The sequence below is a fragment of the Pipistrellus hanaki genome, assembly GCF_964339955.1.
Source record: "Pipistrellus hanaki genome assembly, chromosome: 19".
NCBI classification, from domain to species: Eukaryota; Metazoa; Chordata; class Mammalia; order Chiroptera; family Vespertilionidae; genus Pipistrellus; species Pipistrellus hanaki.
Window position 1 is genome coordinate 9,222,590 of NC_140521.1, and position 17,577 is coordinate 9,240,166.

General features: G+C 56.3%; 1 protein-coding gene across 1 annotated transcript in view; it reads left to right on the top strand.

Annotated features, from left to right (window-relative positions):
• Window positions 1-245: 245 nt before the first annotated feature.
• Window positions 246-17,577, top strand: part of HIC2 (HIC ZBTB transcriptional repressor 2) — a 28,372-nt gene continuing 11,040 nt past the window's right edge. The window contains exon 1 of the mRNA XM_084867825.1: window positions 246-413. The gene's annotated coding sequence lies outside the window, so the exon portion shown is untranslated. The remainder of the gene's footprint in view (window positions 414-17,577) is intronic.

Consider the following 17,577-nt stretch of genomic DNA (forward strand, 5'->3'; position numbering starts at 1 on the left):
GGGTCCCGGGCTCCTCCCGGGCGCCCCTCCCCCATGGCGCTGTGCGGCGGCCGCCCACCCCGCCCAGCACTCAGACCGCTCGCTCGCCCGCCGGCCCCGCCCACCACAGACCCCGCCCCCAACACAAACCACGCCCCAAACGCAGGCCCCGCCCCCTTCCCGCCCCGCCCCGCCTCGCTGCTCGCCCATTCAGTTGTGGGTCAGGGGTGAGCAGGCGGCACCTACGTCACTAGCTTCCAAGATGGCGCCGGGCGGGCGGCTGTGAGCGGCGCTCCGGGCGCGCTGGGCGGGGAGCCGGGCCGGCGGCGGCGGCGGGAGGACAGGGTGGCGCGGGCCGGGCGCCGAGGACGGAAAAGAGCCGCAAGCAGGGCCGGCCGGCTGGCGGGCGGGACGCCGCCGCCGACGCACAGAAGGTGAGGGTCGGTCGGTCCGGGGCGGCCGGGGGCGCGGGCGGGGCGGGGGGCCACGGCGGGGCGCGCCCCCGGGGACACAGGGGCGTGGGCGGGCGCGCGCGCGGCCGACGTGGGGGGCTGCGCGCGTGGGAGGGGCGCGAGTGTCCGCCGGGCCTGGGCGGGGCGCACGCGGACCCCCGGGCTGGCCCCCTGGAGCCCTGCCGGGCTTTGTGGCTCGGGTGTCGGTCCGCTGGGGCGCGGGCGGCGGGGGGCCCCGGGCACAAAGCCCCCGGGGCCGCCGCGCGGGGCCGGGGCGCGGGGCCCCGGAGCGGGGGGTCAGCGGGCGAGCGGGCGCCGGCTCTTTGTGCCTTTTCAGGAGCCATCTAATCCGAGCGGCGTCGGGCGAGCTGCGCTGCCTGACAGGCGGGCGGGCTCCCATTATGCAAAGGGCCCTGCGCCCGCGGCCGCCCCTCACGGGGGCTTTTGCTATTTCTAGAACTGCGGCCTTTGCCTGCCGTTCTGGGATCCTCTCTTGCCCCCTCCCACAGGGAGACTGGCAAGGGCAGGGGGGCAAGCGGGGGGTTGGGGGGGCGGTGGGCGCTCCCCAGAACGCCAGGTCCTGCCCGCTGCTGGTAGGCTCGCTGCCCTGCCCCCTCGATCTCAGATCTGGAGGCAGCCGCTTGGCAGGAAGAGAGATGGGCTTGGGGGAGGGGGTCGGCTGGCAGAGGGAGGGGACTCCAGGGCCCCAGCTTGTCACTCTCTGTTTATCTGCCAAGATGGTTCATATTCACACAGGCCTAGCTTGGTGGGGGGTGGTGGCGGGGGTGGGGTGGGGGGTGCCTCTCCTGGTGGTGGTGGTGGTGGTGGTGGGAGGGAGGGAGGGAGGTTGGGCAATGACTTACTCGGAGAGGAGGGAACTGGGCCTGATAATGCTCACCAGCGGGCCCCACCCAGAGCAGCGTGGGACTGCCTGGGGAAGGGGGACCCGGTGCCGATTCGGGTGGGTTGGAGCAGTTTTGAAGTTATTTATCTTGCGCCTTCTCCTATCCCCTCCCCGCTCCAGCGTCTTTGCTAAGTAAGGAGCTGCCAAAGCACATCTGGAAAGCTAGGTTCCTGGCCCACCCCACCCCACCCCTCCCCACCCCCAATAGCAGGAGGGGTGTAACCCAGGGAGGCCACCCCCTGACATATGTGGCGGGGGGAGGGGCAGCGCCTTGCCCATAGGAATCCTGTGGCAGGGGCTTGTTGACTGATGTGGGGATTGCTGTGCCTCTCGAACCAACCGAGGGAGGAGGAGCTGGCAGGTAATGGAGGGGCCTCCAGAGCTGGGGGGGCTGATCTTGCAGGGGGGAGAATTCCTGGGGGCCCCTGGGTGGAGGGATGGCGTCGGGTCACCCAAAACCCAGAACCTTTCTGGAGCTAGCATTTATTACTTCCTGGCTTCTGGCTTTCCCTCCTCTTCCTCTCCATTGCCATCTGCCAGCGTCCGGACTCCCCGGGCCTTTCGGCAGACACGGTCAGGGCACGGGCCCTGCGGCCGCCGGCCTGGAGCCCTGGCTCAGGGGAGAGGCCTGGGCAGAGCGGGGTTGGTGGAGGGGTCTGGAGAAAAGCAGATGGGCGGCCTCAGGGTGGCCTCCAGAGACTAAGCTGTGTGGTGAGATTGCTAGTGCAGAGGGCTCTGAGCTCATGGGTGGGAGTGGGAGGGCCGGTGAGAGGTTGGTACTTGAGGGATGAACTGAGTTCCTTCGGTTCCGGCATCGATCTCGGTGCCTTTGAGTGAACCCTGCCTCCCTCCTGCGCAGTTGGGCTCGTTATGAAAATGTCTGTGCGCCATGGGCAGGACGAAGGCTCAGAGGCTCGGAGGAGGCTCCCCACGGGCCTGCCTTGGGACCCAGAGCTCCCACGTGGGTCTGCTTTCTTTCCTCTGGCTCCTGGCTTCCCGCATGTCTGTTGTGGGGGGTCACCGAGAGCCTGTGGGCCAGCCTCTCCGGCTGTTTGACTCGAGGAGAGCTGGTGTGTGCCCAGAGTCCCTCCCTGCAGTGTTTCCCTGCCAGTTGTTAGGACTTGTCGATTAGTCACTCAGCTTTTACAAGCGATTCCTGAAAAGAAAAGTCTCCCTCCGGTGGCTGGCTCTTTGCGGAGGACGAAGCAGCCTGAGGGAGCAAGGCCTTTAATTAAATAAAACCGAAATGATTGCTGCTGCCGCCGCGGAGGTGGAGGGCAGGCAGGGCAGCGCTGATGCCCGGCTCCTGCCGCCTGGTACCTGCTCTGGGGACAGGTAGGCACGATCCTGTTCCTGCTCCCTGGCCTTGGCCGGCGGCCCAGCCTTCCCCACACGCCGCAGCCCCGGATTAATCCTCACGCAGTGTTTTCTTTCCATAGATCAGATTTCCCATTTTGTTAATAAGCACGCAGCCTCCGATCCACTTGAAGTCAGCTGTCGTGGACTCGGAGCCACAGGGTTTTGCATTATTGAGCTGACAGGCCTGCTGCCTCTCCGGAGCCCTTATTGTCTGCCAGGCCCAGGTCCGGGGGTGGGCTCGGCGCCTTTAAATCAGCAGCCAGCTCTGGAGAAGGGCCGGCCGGGCCGATCGGGAGAGTCAGAGGAGTGAGGAAGGAATAAAGTTCAGTTTACCCAGGGGACCGCTGGCTCTGCCCTTTTGCTTGGCCTGTTGGCCTGGAGCAGTCAGCCCCACCCTGTAGCCTGCTCGCCTGGCCCCCTGGGTCTGAGGGCCACTGCCCCCGGGGAGGTGGTCGCCGGGAGGGCGGGGGCTCTCCTGCCCGCCTGATGCCTGGGAGGCAGCTTTCACCCGCCGGCAGGTTCCTGCCATCCTGGCTCCGGGAGCCTGAGCGAGGAGGGAACCGGGCTTAGAGAGTCAGAAGCGTGACACGGGCTTTGCCGTTTATTCTCCCTGTGACCTTGGACAGTGATTAACTCTGAGCCTTAGTGTCCCTGTTTCTAAAATGGAAACAGAACTTGAGTTTACACTCACGTACCGCTGCCCTCCAGAGCTCAGCCCGGGGAAGACAGACAGACAAGCGAATGATTTGTAAGATGGGGCGATAAGGGCTGGCACCGTGACAGACGGAGCTCACCGGGCACCACAGGGCAGTGGCTGTGAGGCACGGAGGGAGGGGCCGGCGCTGGTCTGGCAGAGCGCCATGGATGCCAGGCTGGCGAGAGGAGAGGTGTTTTTGTTAATCCTCAACAGATGATATTTTTCCGTTGATTTTTTTTTTTTTAAGAGAGCATGAAAGGAAGGGGCGGGGGAGAGGGAGAAACATTGATGGGGCCAGGGATAGAGCCTGCATCCTAGTTGCATGCCCTTGACCAGAATAGAACCTGTGACCCTTCAATGCGATGACCACTGAGCACCAGCGAGGGCAGAGAGGGATTTTAATGGGGAGTGTATTCAGTGGCAGTAAAGCAGTGGCAGTGTGGAGTGTGGCTGGGAGACAGGAGAGCATTGACAGAAGAACGACAAGCAGATGCTCTTAAGAGAAGTTAACACAGGAACACCCACAGTGTGCCAGGCACCTGAGGCTCTTCACGAGCTTTTTATTCATTCCACAACATTTTCTGAGAACAGATGCAGTGCCCACCCCAGTGGCCTGACTCACCAGCTTGGTCTCTGCTCTCTGGTGCTCACAGATCTGCCTACAAGTTGTCTCCCCCCTGAATCACCCATCATACCCTCTTGACAAAGGGAACAGTGAGGTTAAATGACTTGCTGAGGTCGTAAGTAAGCAACTGGTCAGGCCGGGCTGGAGGGTAGATGCCTGTGAGGGCCCCTGTCGTGTGGAATCTGGAGCGGTTGGTCGGTTGGTCGGTTGGTCGGAGGTCCCAGCAGGGAGTGCAGACAGAGCCCCTTCCCCAAGAGGAGGCGATGCTGACTCCAGGTTAGGGGCTGGTTAGGGACTTGTAAACAAGCCCGGCCAGTTTGACTCTGCCTGGCACCACCACGCTGTGCTTCCTCCTGGGAGGGGCCTTGCCCTACGCGTTAGGGACCTGTGCTGGGGGAGGGCTCAGAGGGACCGCAGGCCGAGCCAGGAATGGCCAAGCAAGGAAAGGGGTGGGGATGGGAGTTGTGTGTGTGTGGGGGTGAGTGTGGGGGGGCGCGGGCGGGGGGCGGGGGGGGGGCGGGCGCAGTAGGTTTGATAAGGGAGAGAAAGCCAGGAGCTGACTCCAGGCCTCACCACAGTCCAGGAGGAAAGGGCCAGGGCAGGGCACCTCGGCTGAACGGAGAGAGGGACCCTCAGGAACGGCGGGGGACAGTCTGGAAGGAGTTCAGAGCCTCCTGACTTCAGTTTTCAGGTTTTTCATGATAATGTCCCTGTGGGTGGAGGGGAGGAGGGAAGGGTCGCTTTAGGGTTAGAGCAGGTCTTGCTAGAAGGGACAGCCAGCTGCCTCTGGGTGGAAGGGCCTTGCTTCTGCTTTTGAGATGGTTCCTGTTTGAAGGTAATCCACTTACAGGAGCCCGCAGAGTGCGGGTGGGGAGGGAGAGTGGAAAGGCTAGTGGCCTGGTCTTTGCATCCATCACATGGCAATTCCAAGGACAACTAAGGAAAGGAAGGGCTTGGGCTTGGCTTAGGGGAAGCTTCTAGAATGGGGAGTTGGCCTGTTGAGATGGCAGGACTGTGGGCTGTGGCATAGGCGTGGCTGCTATGCAGGCTCCTCCCTTGTCTTCAAGGCGGCTCCCAAGGCCTCAGGCTGCTCTGCCTGCAGCACCTCTGGGTGGGTGGGTTCTCAGGCGGGTGTGGGGCCACCCAGTGCCTTGGGAACAGCACCACCACCATCCCCCGCCCCACACGGCCTCCTGGCCCCTTCATCAGCCTGGTGCAGGCTCTTTAAGGGAGAGGCCTGTCCCCTCATGGCCGTCCCCTCATTGCTTTGCAAGCTAATCAGCTGTTGGTGAATTCTTGTCCCTAAAATGAAGGAGGAGGGAGAGTAGGGTTGGTGGCTGGGAGAGTGGGGACAGGGCTTTGGAGGCCTGCTCCTGTGTGGACATAGTGGAACTCCCCTTAGTGGTGAGAACGGCCACACATTGTGCCACTGAGTCTGTGTTGTTACCTGTGCTGCCTGGCAGAGGCCGCCCGCTGGTGCCGGGTTCTCAGCTCTGTATTAGGGTCACGTGGAAGCTGGCGGGGGCTAGGCCAGCCCTTCTCTGGGCTGGGCCCAGGCGCACACATGTCACAGCCTTTGGAATGAATCCGGTGTGCAGCCACATTGGAGAACCACCACTTGAGCAGGTGATACGCCTCTGTCAGTAATAGAATCAATCAGTGGTGAGTGGGAACAGACAGGGATTGTCCTGTTAAGAGTCCACATAGACCAGTAGGTGTGATCTAGGGTGGCCACAGTCCGCATTACTCTGATGGACTCCGAGGAGCGGATTCACGCCTCGTTAGGCAGGCGGACTCTTGTTAGTTACCAGGGTTTCGGAGAAGCACCAGGTACAGAGGGGGCTCGCTCTTCATGGTCCCGCTTATCTGGGTGGCAGTGGAAGGGACTCCGGGACTCGGTCCTGCGTGGCCTTCAGAGTCTGCCTGTCCTGGCTTCTTGGTTGCATTCTGGGACCTGGTTGGCTGCTGTATGCCCTGCCGGGACCTGACCCCGTGGCATTTGGGCTCCTGGTGGCTCCCTGAAAAGCCACTGCTGGAGACTCTTGGGGCGGGGCCTGTACCCCTTCTCTTTCCCCTCAGGGTCCCTGGGAGAGGACTGGCCCTGAGGTTAGTTTCCCGGGCTGTTATCTGGGTAAGGTGGAGGCAGAGTGGGAGGGGCACTGGAGGCAGAGCTTCAGGTAAGGCCTGCTTGCCCAGCCCAGCCCCCTTTGTTGGGGCAGAACAATGGGCCTTCCTGGGGTTTAGTTCCTATCTGCGGTTGACAGGACACAGGACAACCCCCCGCCTGTTCCCGGCAGCCTGCCGCGGGAGGTGAGTGGCAGAGCCCCTGGGTGTGGGGTGGGCTGCTGTGGCCCTGGTTGGTGTCCTGGGTCGGAGAAGGAAGAGCAGCCTGGGCTGGGCAGGGAAGGAGGTGGATTGAGAGTGATTTTGGCTGGGGGGTCGGGAAGGAAGCGGGTGGTGTGGGATCTAGTCTGAATGTCCTCCCTCCGTTCCTCCTCTGCCTGCACACATCTTGGTAGGTAGGTGGGTCCAGGGGGCTGTGTTGACAGGGAGTGGTCTTGGGGATGGGTGTCTGCCTACTTCAGGGCTTTTGCCTCTCCACTCCATCCCTCCCCTGCCCCCCCTTTCCCCAAAAAATATATTTTTATTGATTTCCAAGAGAGAGGGAGAGAGAGATAGAAACATCAATGTTGAGAGAGAATCATGGATCGGCTGGCTGCCTTCTGCAGGCCCCCTATTGGGGATCAAGCCCGCAACCCAAGCATGTGTCCTTGACTGGAATCGAACCTGGGACCCTTCAGTCCGCAGGCTGACGCTCTATCCACCCAGCCAAACCAGCCAGGGCCCTCCCCTGCCCTTTGGTAGGAGGCAGCTGATGTTTTTTTTTTGTTTGTTGGTTTTTTGTTTTTTTTTCTGGCAAGTGCTAAACAAAACTCTTGAAAACTGGCCGAGTTCCTGACAGAATGCTAAGGAAAGAGTGGCGGAGAGGTCCCTGAGCCCCATCCGAGGCCTGCGGGAGGCTCCTTACCTCTGAGTTACAGCTAGGAAGTGGTTAGGTGAGTTCTAAGTGTGAGAAACACACTCCTATGTGCAGGGAAGCACGGAGCATGTATGAGTGGCTCTTCCTGAGGGCAGTGCTGGGGCCAGCAGACAGCCGGGTTTTCATGTGAGTGGGGGGTGAGCTGGCCGCCTGGACAGAGCCAGGAGTCGGGTTCCGGGAACTGGAGGTGGAGCCGGGGGGGAGGCCCTGGAAGGTAAGCCGGGGAAGGACCATTACAAGCCTGTTGAGCAAGTGCCCTCCCCCCTCTCCCAGGACCTGCAGGGCAGAGAGGACTCTGGCCATTCTTATCCTTTTAGTCACACAACTCCTTCCTTCCCTCTGGCGTGAGAAGCCTCTGCCCTGTGGGAACTCCAGCATGTGGGGGACGGGGTCCCCGGAAACGCAGAGCTGGGCTCCTCTTCTTCTCCGGGGGTTCCCTCCGTGTGGGCAGACAGGAGGTGCTCAGGCATGGCCGGCGATGGTGTTGGGGACGCAGGCAGGTGGCCTCTTGGCTGTGTGAGGCTGTCTCTTTTTTAAATTTATATTTTATTGAGTTTTTACAGAGAGGAAGAGAGAGGGATAGAGAGTTAGAAACATTGATGAGAGAGAAACATCGATCAGCTGCCTCCTGCACACCCCCTACTGGGGATGTGCCCGCCACCAAAGAACATGCCCTTGCCTGGCATCGAACCTGAGTCCTTTCAGTCCGCAGGCCGATGCTCTATCCACTGAGCCAAACTGGTTTCGGCAAGGCTGTCTCTTGATAGATGAGCCCAGAGGGTCTGGCAATCCTGGCAACAGGGAGCGGCCCGCCAACAACCCCCTGAGGTGCCCTGGGCCCCACCAACAGGTGCCTTTCTCCAGGAGCGGGCGGCCTGAGCCCTGGGCTGGGGTCGTCCTTGGAAGGCGGTAGGTCACCCTGAGCCCCAGAGGGGTGCAGGCCCAGTGGAGAGGATCTTTCCAAAGTCCCACATTCCATGCATGTGTTGACGCTGATAAGGGCAGCAGGGCTGGCTTAGCCGCTTTGGACTGGAGGGGACTTTGACTTCATGCCCCCAGCAGGCAGAATGCACATCCTGCTTCCTGCAACACCCCTCCCCCACCGACCACCTCTGCCTCCTCACCCAGCCCAGCGCAGGTCCCGCAGCCCACAGGGCCCCGCTGTCCTCTGACGTCTTGCCTGCTCTGTGAGTTAACAGGTCTTGGGAGAGGAGGGGGTCCTTTCCTAGTTTGTGCCCACCTGCTCCTAGGAGTATTTGAGAATGCGATTTGAATGGCACTTCCTTTTTATTTGTTTGAAATTTGTTACTCTTAGGTTTGGCAGGAGTCGTATCCGGGATTTTACTGTTTGGTTAAAGAGGATTCTGGCCCTAGGTAGTTTTGCTCAGTGGATAAAGCGTTGGCCTACGGACTGAAGGGTCCCAGGTTTGATGTGCAGGAAGCAGCTGATCAATGATTCTCTCATCATTGATGTTTCTCTCTCTTCCTCTTTCTCCCTCTCTGAAATCAATAAAGAAATATGTATTTAAAGAAGAAGAAAAAGAAGATACTGCTGTGAAATTTGTTTTTTTCCATGTCTGTAAAATGGGTTGGTAGAAATATTTCAAATTGTTGTCAGCTATTCTCAGAGTGTTTGGCAGATCCCTGGGGAGTCCCAGGACCCTTTACATAACATTTAGACGTTATTGGTCTTTGTCCCATGTTGACACTTGCATAGCAGGTGCCCCCCTCTTCTAGTGCCATGGGGAGGTACGACTCTAGACCGCGGAGTCCATGTCTCCAGTATTCTGTGTGACAAAATGGGGGTGCGAGTGCATGTGCGGCTTTTCGGTCTCAGACTGACAGTGATGGCTGGCTGTGTGCTGAACCAGCTGCTTTTCTTCATGGAACATTATTTTTACTTGAATGAATGACTGACAGATAAGGTGTGGTTATTCAGACTCAGAGGATTTGTCAGACATTTTCTCAAGTGAACAAGGTGAGCCTTGCCACAACTGAAATTTGTTGCTGGTGAAAAGAGCTGTCAGGAGAAAAGAGAATTTTGGAAAACTCCTATCTATTACCAGGAGCCTGTCTTAAAGAAATAAGTGGTGGTCTTAATACGAACTTTTTTTTTGGTGTTGAGTAATGATATGTGAAAACATTTAGGAGATATGATTAACTCAGTGAACTAATATTTCCAAATGACCAATGGTTGATGTTACAAAATCCTGGGTGAATATGAGGGCAGGGAAGACCAGTGGATTTTTGCTTTAACCAGATATGAATGAGTCACTGACCACAGTTTCAGATTCTGCATTGCAACTTTTAAGAAATTACCCCTTGCCAAGTTTTAGTGTATATCTATGAAGAAGAGCCACATATCTGAAAAGGTTATTAAAATGCTCCTCCCTTCTGTCTGTGTAGGGTCAAATGTCTTCATAGACTTTAATCAAAACCACATAGCCTAACAGACTGAACACAGAAGCAGATATGGGAATCTAGTTACTTCTGTTAAATCAAACATTGGAGAGATTTGCAAAAATGTAAAACAATGCCACTCTTCTCACTGATATTTTTTTCATTTGGAGTAGCTCAAAAATTGTTATTATTTTTTATTGATTTAGAGAGAGGAAAGGAGAGGGGGAGAGAGAGAGAAAAAAAGAGAGAGATACATCAGTCAGTTGACTCCTGCATACATCCCAACCAGGTGTTGAACCCAAAACCTGGGGATGTACCCTGACTAGGAATTGAACCCACTACCCTTTGGTGCATGGATACAACCTGACTAAGCCACAGCAGGCAGGGCTGGAAGAATTTGTTTTTGTTTTTTAAAAAATATATTTTATTGATTTTTTTTTTTTTTTTTTTTACAGAGAGGAAGGGAGAGGAATAGAGAGCTAGAAACATTGATCAGCTGCCTCCTGCACACCCCTTACTGGGGATGTGCCCGTAACCAAGGTACATGACTGGAATCAAACCTGGCACCCTTCAGTCCCCAGGCCGACACTCTATCCACTGAGCCAAACTGGTTAGGACAGTGGTCGGCAAACTCATTAGTCAACAGAGCCAAATATCAACAGCACAACGATTGAAATTTCTTTTGAGAGCCAAATTTTTTAACAAACTTTTTCTAATGCCACTTCTTCAACATAGACTCGCCCAGCCAAGGTATTTTGTGGAAGAGCCACATTCAAGGGGCCAAAGAGCTGCATGTGGCTCGAGAGCCGCAGTTTGCCCACCATGGGGTTAGGGCAAGAGTTTGGTTTTTAAAATTTTTATTTATGTTAATATAAAATGGGTTGTTTTGATATTTGAGTTCAATTTTTCTTTTTTAAAAATATATTTTATTGAATTTTTTTTTTTTTTTTTTACAGAGAGGAAAGGAGAGGGAGAGAGAGTTAGAAACATCGATGAGAGAGAAACATCCATCAGCTGCCTCCTGCACACCCCCTACTGGGGAATGTGTCTGTAAACAAGATACATGCTCTTGACCAGAATCGAATCTGGGACCCTTGAGTCAGCAGGCCGACACTCTATCCGCTGAGCCAGAGCGGTTAGGGCTCAGTTAAGTTTTTCATTTTTATATTACCAGTTTTTCTAGTATAGTAAGTAGAATAGTAAATATAATCACACAGTAGCATCTACTAGACGGTAACATAGAAGCCTCAGAAAAGTTCTCTGGGCGTCCTGATTTTTAAGAATAAACAACAGTTTGGGAACTGTTGACAAGGAAGGACTACTCTCCTTTATCATCCCCCTCACCACCTCCACCGTATCTTCCCTCACGTATTATTTCACCCTATCTCTTCTCAGCACTGTTCCTCCTGACTGGCATTTGTTCACCTAATAAACGTTTATGAGGGCCTGCTGCAGGCCCGGTGCAGCCGCGGCTCCTGGGCTGGTGGACTCAGGGTCTCTAACCTGGGGAGCCCGGTTGGGGAGCCCGGAAGCAGAGCTTGGGCAGAAGGTGAGGTGCGCAGCGGGAAGCAGCGGGGCGGCTATGGCTGACACTGGCTGGGAGGAGGGAAATGCAGAGCAGCCTGAGCGGAGGACAGGCACGCAGGCGTGACTGGAAGGGGCCCAGCTGAGAGGTGGGCTGGGGCCCCTCTGGGAAGCATGCACGGGCCCGGCCTGCGGGCGGACTTTATTCAGGTATCAGGGATCCATTGAAAACCTGTAAGTAGGGGAGTGACTCGATGAGATTGGTGTTTTAAGAAAGAAGATAACCCAGGGTCGACCGGACGCGGAACTGGAGTGGGCAGGATTTGCAGCGGGGAGATTTGTGTTAGACTTTGATATTTTCACTTGGAATGGTTTTGTTGTTGTTAATCCTCACCTGAGGATATTTTTTCCATTGATTTTTAGAGAGAGAGGAAGGGAGAGGGAAAGACAGAGAGAAACATCTGTGAGAGAGACATATTGATTGGTTGCCTCCTGCCTGCATGGGCCTGTCCAGGGTCAAGGATGGAGCCTGCAACTGAATTATGTGCCCTTGACTGGAATTGAACCTGGGACCCTTTAGTCCTCAGATAGACACTCTGTCCACTGAGCCCACCTGGCTAGGGCTGGAATGGCTTTAACTGCCCTTCTTACCCTCCAGTTCTTGGGACGAGCCCTGGGGTTCCTTCTCGTTGGCTGAGGCACGTTGGCCCTCCCGGGGAAGGAGGCCCTGCCCTGGCTCCTGAGGTGTCTGTTCATCAGGACAGTGCTGTTTTCTGGGCATCTCCTGTGGGACTGACCCGAAGCCCTTGCTTCCTTATTGTGGTATTCGCCCAGCTGTGTGTAGCTCTGTTGGTTTTCAGGGTGCCTGGGTCAGGTGGTATGAGGGGATGCTCAGCAAATGTCACATGGCCTTGCCCTGACCAGTTTGGCTCAGCGGATAGAGCGTTGGCCTGTGGACTCAAGGGTCCCAGGTTCGATTCCAGTCAAGGGCATGTACCTTGGTTGCGGGCACATCCCCAGTAGGGGTGTGCAGAAGGCAGCTGATCGATGTTTCTCTCTCACTGGTGTTTCTAATTCTCTATCCCTCTTCCTTCCTCGCTGTAAAAAATCAATAAGATATATTTTTTAAAAATGTCACAGCCTTACCTGGGCTCCTTAGACGTAGAAATATTGTGTCCCTCTCCTCTTTCTGTGGGACTTCTGCACAGAGCATGCTAGGTTCTCAGTCGCTTGTGCTCCAGGATATTGAAGAAGTGTTAACCAGAGAGTGTAAATGACATGCTCACACACAGACACAACCAGTGGAAAAAACACCTCTTGGCTCCCCACCCCAAGTTAGAAACAGCCCCCAGCCCGGGAGACCCCCTGTGCTCACCCCTGCCCCCCTCAGAAGTCCCTGCTCTACTGGATTTGGGGCTGTCTGGATTCTTGAAATGTGGCTTGTCGCTTAGCATGCACAGAGCCGGACACGAATCTCTGTTTTTGATTCACTGAAGTGCTGTTTCGGCCATTCCTGATCCCACTGGGAGTGTCCCAGTGGCCCTGCCCCACCCTGCGCCATGTGGCCCAGCAGGAGGGGGCTGCCCGCAGGAGAGGAGCTTCCGAGTTGTTTTCAGGGTTTGGGTGTTTTATGCCGCCTCAGTAGCCCAGTTTTCACATCCCTCCGCTCTACTACTCCAGGTAGAGAAGGGCCTGTTTATTGTTTTCTGTCTCTAAACCCAGCTCCTTAATGTAAACAAATCTTCCAGCACCTCCAGGACTCCATGTTACCAGTAGAGTGAAACCCTGTGAGCACCCCCCCTCCCCAAATCTGCGTGGAGCCCTCTGTCTGCTGTTTCTGAGCTCCTGGCCTCCCTGTCGGACCCTTCAAGTTTCCTGCTCGACAAGTGAGACCTCTTCTGTCAGGCGCTGGCCCTGGAGGCTTTTCAGGCACAGTGCCACACACCGTCCTGTTTCCATAGCAGTTCCTTCATTTTACCCTCAAAAACAGCTCTTTAAAGACTCCAGTGGATGCCCCAGGTGTGCGTATTCCCCCACCCCCTTTGGATTACAACAACCTGATCCTCGCCATTGGCTTTATTTATTTAAATGTTTTTATTGGTTTCAGAGAGGAAGGGAGAGGGAGAGAAAGATAGTAACATCAGTGATGAGAGAGAATAACGATCAGCTGCCTCCTGCATGGCCTCTACTAGGGATCGAGCCCGCAACCTGGGCACGTGCCCTTGACCAGAATCGAACCCAGGACCCTTCAATCCGCAGGCCAGTGCTCTGTCCACTGAGCCAAACCAGCTGGGGCCTTGCCATTGGCTTTAGCTCCTTAAGCTCTTTGTTTGGGCCTCGGGGGGCTCGCAGGGGTTGCTTATCCAGGAGGGAGAAGGGGGCTTTCCTTTGCCCTGCCCAGCAGCAGTGTCCTTTGACCCCAGTCCCTGGGGGCCTCCCTCATCCATTTCTTCCTGGCTCTTCCCTTTGATATGCCCCGTTGGTTGTGGGCAGGACCCGCTCAGACCTTGCTGTGAGTTCTTTGTACTAGCCTGCTGCACCCCAAGTTTCCTCTTCTCTCCTGGGCTTGCCTGCCAGCATCTGAAAAGCCCTTCTCTCTCTTAAGAAGTATCAGCTAGATGCTGGGATGATTAAAAAACGTCATTGGGTGGGTGTTTCCTTTGCATGGCAGACATTGGTCTGCCCCTGCCTCCTGAGGGAATTTTAGGTGGTCTGTAGGTTTCCCGTGGGTTCCTGGTCTGTCCATGGAGTTCCCTTCCGAGTCAGATTCTCCATCCTGGACTTGGTCACCTCCCTCTTTTTTATTTTATTTTTTTTGTCTTGTGATTGTTATTAGTTGGGGATTCAGGGAGGTTACTGCTTGCCTGTGATCTACTTGCTAATCTAGGGTCCGAGACCGGACCCTGCTTCCCCTCTTAAAGGTGTGTGTGCACTATATTGAATCCAATCCCTTAAGTGTGCAGAGTCATAAGTGACGGCATCAGGATTCTTCACAGACGGACATGCCTGTGTAACCGGCATCCAGATTAAGAAACAGACCCCAGAAGCCCCTTGTTTGTAGTTTTGAGTGATCGCTTCTCTTCCACCCCCAAGTGTCTTCTCTCACCCCTAGCCCCTGGATTCTTGCTTTCCAACTTGAGCTTACATGAACGGAATTGTACCTCATAGTTTCTTGGGTCTGTCTTCTTTGGTCAGAGTATACTTGAGAGACTCGTGTATATGTAAGTTAACTGTGTCATTGCCAAAATTAACTATTTTTGACCTATAAAAGGCAAATTCATACGTTTCCATGTAAATGTTCAGTCCGCTCGCTGGTGGGTGGGTAACAGTCCCCAGGAGCAGGGCTTGCAAGTGCTCGCCCGAGTGGGTTTCCGGTGCCGGTCACCTGGAGTGTGCTTTGTGGCCCACAAGGTTTGCATGCTTTCAGTCTTGGTCTTATTTTAAAATGTGACCTTTCTCTTTCCTCCCTGGGAGATAATTCTTGTAGTCTTTGTCCAGCCAACAAAATCCCCGTTGTCATTGCTGTCTGGCATCAGTTTTGTTTTGTTTTTTTCTGATTCCCCTTTAGCACGCCAGCTCGGTTTCCTCCCAGCCCGGAGGGTCATGTCATGCTGTGGGGCTGCCTCAGTTTTTACGTCTGTGACCAGGATGTGGGTGAGGGTTGTCAACCACCCTTTCTTGGGAAGGACTCATCCACATTGAGAGGTGGTGCCTCTTGCAGTTTGCATAAGAATTTGTTAGCTACTCGGGTTGTTTTTGAAGTTATCAAGTTGGAGAGTCTTTCCCAGATTCCTGGGCTGGGCAGCAGCAATTCTATGACTCAGCCCTGACTGTATCTCCCTCTGGGGCTCAGTTATCTCCTGGGAAGGGTGCCCTGGGGCAGGTGAGATGATCCAGATAGCCCTTCAGGGGGCAGACCTCACCTCACCAGTGCCCTTGTAGCTGTGTCCTTGTAGCTCCTTGTGTGTGGAATTTCCGCCTCCTTAACCATTCTGCCGTCCCTGCTTGTCCTTCATCCCCTTCCTGGCGTCCTCTGCCTGTTACACACACCGGGAAGCCCCTGCCCACCGTCCTGGCTTCCAGGTGCCGGTGGTAACCAGGCTCAGCCCGTCTGTCTCACATTCCAGCCCCCTGATTTTATTATTCACCCTCTGGGCTGGTTTCTGTGAGAAGCTGTGAATTCCTTTTTTGGAACTGCCTCCTTCCTCTTGACACCCATCAGAGGAACATTTACTGCTTGCAGAGCCTGGTCCGTCCTGGGCATTAGGAAGCATACCAGCCACCCTACCTCTTCCCAGACCTGAATGTGTGTGCGAGTCCCGTGGTTAAAATGTGGCTTCGGGTTCTGAGGGGTGGAGTGAGGCCGGAGCATCTACGTTTTAGAGTCCCAGGTGCTGCTGCTGGTCCTCGTCCCTCACCCTTTGACAACCAAGACTAGCAGGAAGTGGGCTGGGGCACAGGAACCAGATCCCAGCCTGTCTGCCTCCTTGCTGACGTGGCTCCTGGATTGTCACTCGTTCCTGGGCTGACGGGATGACCAGATCCCCTGCTGTCTGTCCTGTTGGCACCCACCCTGCCGGCCTCCGACAGGCTCTCGGGCTCCAGCCTCCTGTCTCTGTCACTGCCAGCAGCTCAGGCCCCTGAGGAGGCCCTGCCATGTGGGGGGACAGAGTCTGGAGGAGAACATGGTTTTTAAACAGTAATTGTAATCTCAAATGATTATTATTCCCCTTTGAGCAGCGCTCACCTGCCTCTTCCCAGTAGTACTCATGGTCTTGGGCCCGCTCAGAACTTTTGGGTAAATTGTGTCAGGCCTGGGCCCTTCTGGTAGGACCCTGCCCTTCATCTTTCTTGGTGCGAGCCAGCTAGTTGGGCCAGTTGCAGGAAGGGAGATCCATCTGCACATCCCCAGGTGGTCTTGGCCTCCTTCTCCTGATGGCACCGAAGCCAGAGCAATGTGAGGCTGTCGGCCTCCTGGGGGGAGAAGGGGACCAAGGCTCTCTGGACAAGCAGGGCTGTGAGGGTCACGGGGCCTCGTTGGCGCAGGGTGGGGCCTCCTGCAGATCTCCCTCCGAGCAGCACTTTCTCCGGGGGTGAGGTGCCCACGAGCGTTCCCACCTTTCAGATGGGAGTGGCACAGAGCGGGTTGGGGCCCATGTGGGACTTGGACCACAAGGGAGCTTGGGGTCTTCAGTGGGGCCCATAGGATTTCAGGATGGACTCAGGGTAGTCAGGCTGGGTGGACACCACCTCCCTCATGGGTCACAAGCTCACAAGTTCCCCTCCAGACTTCCTCTTGTTCACAGAAGGGCAGGGCAGCCAGTGGGCGGGTGTCAAGACTGGCCTGAGGGGTAGAGAAGGAAGCCAGCCCAGCACCCCCCATCCCCACGTCACCAAAGAGCCGAGTAAAACCCGAGTGTTTACGTCGTAGAAGCAGCGCTGGAGGGAGCGCTGGTCTCCTGGCGTTTGTGGAGCTTATTGCTTTCCAGGACGATGGTCCGGGAGGAGAGCCAGGAGCTGCTGGCCGGCATCCAGATCTGGGCTGGATTACACGGCTGGGCTTGCCCAGAGCCCTGAGTCCCGCCCGTCCCAGCCCTGCCTGGAGGGACTGGCTAGAGAGGTCATGGAGGCCAGAGCTGTTCCCAGAGGAGCAGCGGTGAGGGATGGAACCCACCTGAGGCGCTAGCCTGAAACCTCACTGCCCCGGGCGGGAGGGCTGCGGGGGCCACCCACGGCCCTTGCCCTGAGAGGAAGGACAGCCCAGGGGAGGCCCTGCTGTGCAGGGCAGGTTGTGGGTGGGGGAATAAGGTGGAGGTGCTGACCAAGGCTGCCCTCGGTGGCTGCATGTGGAGGGGTCTGCTGTGTGGCACCTGCTCCTGCCTGGGAAAGGGAGTGCTGTCTCTCCGGGGAGGGAGAGCCTGGCTGCAGCTCTGGAGTCACACTCAGTCCTCACTCGGCCACTCACTCGCTCTTGTGACCTTGGCAAGTTGCTTACCCCCCAGAACCTTGTCTCATCTGTCCCTAGAGGTGGAGGCAGCACTTCAGAGCCCCCCTGCAGGAGGCTGCCCTCTGACCGGCAGACGGTGCAGGTGGAGGTGCCGCCTCTGCAGAGCGAGCAGGGGAGCCGGTCCTGCCGGTGGGATGGGAACGGCTTCCTGGAGGAACCTCCGTCAAGCAGAGGAGGCCATGGAGACGGATGAGCGGAGTCCTGAGCTGTGGGGTGCAGGTTCGGTAGGGGTGGGGGCTGGGCCTTAGGCTCCTCTGGATCCTGGGCTGCTTGTACCTGTGGGCAGTGTCTGCTGCCTCCCTGTGGACATGGAGGCGGAGGCGGAGGCGGAGGCAGTGCGGTTGGTGTAGGGCAGCACCGTGAGTGCTGAGCTCCCGACACAGGCATGCTCTGTGAAAGCCTCTGTTCCTTCTCTCCTTGTGCTTGCAGTTTATTTTTTTCCTGTTTGAGGGAAGTTTTACATCTATCATGGCACCCAAATTTCAAGTGACCCTTTGAGTTTTGGCTAGTGAGTATATCTGCTTTAGTCCAGACTCCTTCCAAGAGTGAGTCTCACCCCAGAAAGTTCCTCATGCCCCTCCCAGGCAATG